This window comes from Capsicum annuum, chromosome 3 (genome assembly GCF_002878395.1).
Source record: "Capsicum annuum cultivar UCD-10X-F1 chromosome 3, UCD10Xv1.1, whole genome shotgun sequence".
Lineage (NCBI taxonomy): Eukaryota > Viridiplantae > Streptophyta > Magnoliopsida > Solanales > Solanaceae > Capsicum > Capsicum annuum.
Window position 1 is genome coordinate 174978053 of NC_061113.1, and position 3010 is coordinate 174981062.

The window sequence follows — 3010 nt, forward strand, 5'->3', positions numbered from 1 at the left end:
AGAAACCTCCAAAGCTCTCACTCATGAGGAACACTTGTGCTGGATTCAAAACTTGCACACCAGTACAAAAAAGAAGTGGGATAAGTAGGAAAGTATTCATTAAGAATCATAGACCGTTCCCAAATAGAGTAGTGGCGACTTCTATGTTAAAAGCAATTGATTCCAGTAACCAATGCAGTTTAATTAAAAAGAAGCAACGTCAGCAAATCATTTTCGCAGATATGATATCAAAGATATGCATTAACAACTCAAGTAAATCATCAAAAAAATTAGATACTAATCACGAGACACATTAAAGATCCAGTCTTTATCAATCAGACCCCCCATCTGGTGCTCAATTATCGTCTGGGGAAGAAATCACACAATAACAACACTATAATATCAACCATGATCAATCTCCACCATCATAACCATTTTTTAATTCCAAAACCCACCGGAACCCCTTGAGTCCTAATTCGAATTCCTCAAACAAGTCTCAAATGGTAATATTAACTTGTACCAAGTTTTTTTTTAGCTTTCACATGAAATCTTATGGTTTTCGATCACAACAGGTGCAATGTAAGTTGGACCGCATACGCTTCATAATTAGAAAATGCACGAGCACCCTCGAAGTATGCGTGCCTCAAGCAACGAAGGATAGCAAAAAGGTATAAAAAGACTCGTTGTCCTTTTCTATCCACAGTATTCATCTTTCTCATATGATACATTCTTTGGGAGAAATGATTTAAAACACTGGGGAAAAATAGAGGTACTGTACTGACGAAGATAAGTACAGTTGATAAATGATGGGATTAACTCCAACTTCATAGACAGTAAATAAAACCCAACGAAATGAACAGTCCAAAATACTCCCTTATTTAAAATGTGAAGATCCTCAGGTTCACATCAACCAAAATTTAAAGAGCAATAATCCAACTGTTGTCATAACTATAGAATCTAACCCAACATAGTTAGATAAATTAGTTGACCTAGGAACAATAGTTGAAGGATTATTGCTCTTAGAAGAATGTGTAGGAAAACTAGAGGCCCCACCTGAGGTGATGATGCTGCAGCTGGAAAAGCCACCCTATTATTATTTTCTACGTTTACATGAAGTTTCATCCTTCCAAGGCAATGTAACTTGTTCCTACAAATGAAATAACTAGCCCTTGGCTCTGTTAATGGAAAACTTGTATTGCCTTTACTGCTCGATTTTAGTGCATTGGTTATGTTGCACCTATTGAAATCCTCCGTTCATACCTCATACACACTATGGTATGTTGAAAATTGAAAAACTGCAGAAAAAATGAGTCAATCGATGCAATTAATTTGAGGAATTCTTAGGTCTTAATCTGTAAAAATGTAATTAGAGATAACAAGATATACTTACGAAGAACATCGCCAACGACAAATCTTTTGCCTAGTGACCATGCATCAAGATCAGTACTAATATCCCAACCAGAATTATCACCCACCATGTAGTTAGTGGATGAACCTGAGAATACAAGAGCAAGAATTACCATGGCATAGACCAGTAGAAGCTTTGCCATAATTGGAATTGCTTTGAGAAAAGAAATACTTCATATATATGAATATTAAGTTTGTGTCACGCAAGATTGGAACATTTTAATTAGATTACCTAACTTATTAGATAAAAATTTAGTAGCTTACATAGGGAATTATACTACATTTGCTTATTTCTTTAGCTTTCTAGAAACTAGTTAGGGGAGGACAGAGACATTTGTTGAGATTATGGACAAAGAAACTATTTTAAATTGTTATGTTGGTTGTAGAAAAAAGTGTCCAGATTTAGAAGGTAGTTTAATGCTTGTTGACTCCAGATTCTTTCTCTTTTACTTGTAACTTTGGAAATGCGAGTCTTATCTGTTAAACGAAAAAGTGAAAGGGTGGACAAATTATACAAGAATTTTGAACTTAGTATGTCAAGTCTGACAGCAACCAAATGGATTTGGCCAGCACCTCGAATAGATGTACATATAATTAAACCAGAAGAAGACTGGGAGTATTGCATACTGATTATAACTATACAAGATTCAAATTCATTTACTATTTACTCGTAATCTGATACAGTTAAATTTGTACATGTGGTTTACGGGCATATGCATTGAAATGATGTAATGACCTCATAGTCGTTTTGCAATTTCTGCCTCTTTTCTACTATTTGACCCTCCCCATAGCTTTTGTTATTATTTTTATGACTTATGAGAATGATTGAACCGATTCTCGAGGTGGCTGGGTATTTATCGAAGAGGTTTACAATTTGGAGGCTTGCAAGGTATCGAGGCACAAAGGAGTGACTTGAACTCTTGGATAGAATTCTAGTTTTCTTAAGGTTTGGTGTTGACCATGGTCAACATTTGTCATGACACAAAAAGACATAGTTGTGATGATACCCACCCCAACAAATCATGGTATATAAGCCAAACGCAACAAACACAGTCTAGTCAAGTTGGAGACAAATAATATAAGATCCATGCAAATAGCTAACAATAACTCCATACATCCTCAAATGAAACACCAAATAGTTATCTTGAAATATCCCAAGATCAGCTGTCATAAAGTATAAGAGCGACTCTACTATGGGCTATCATAACTGAACATACAAAACTGTCTAAGAAAATAAAGAAGAAAGAAGTAAGGATGGCGGGAGTCAGGATATTTTTAGAACAAAAGAGCTAACCACAGCATCGAAGACAACAACTCGCATGGTCAAGAGTCACACTAATAACTCGCACGATGATATACATCAAAAGGATGCAAAAAGGTAAGGGTTAGTACAAGTACTAGTACTCAATAGGTACCGTAGGTCGATTGACATCAAGCAGATACTATAACGAGTACAAAATATAGAGATAATCCTACATGCAAAAAAGTCCAGTAGTTCAATATCAACAATCACCAAAGATCTCATCAATACACAATACTAATTAAAAATGATGCAATGCAATGATATGTAATGATATGCTATAGCCAAGGCCTACCGATATACACCCCCTCCACAGTGGTATGA

The 3010-nt window shown here is 35.5% G+C and overlaps 1 pseudogene; it reads right to left on the reverse strand.

Moving 5' to 3' along the window:
• Positions 1–847: 847 nt before the first annotated feature.
• Positions 848–1529, reverse strand: LOC107866246 (annotated as a pseudogene).
• Between the last annotated feature and the right edge of the window lie 1481 nt (positions 1530–3010).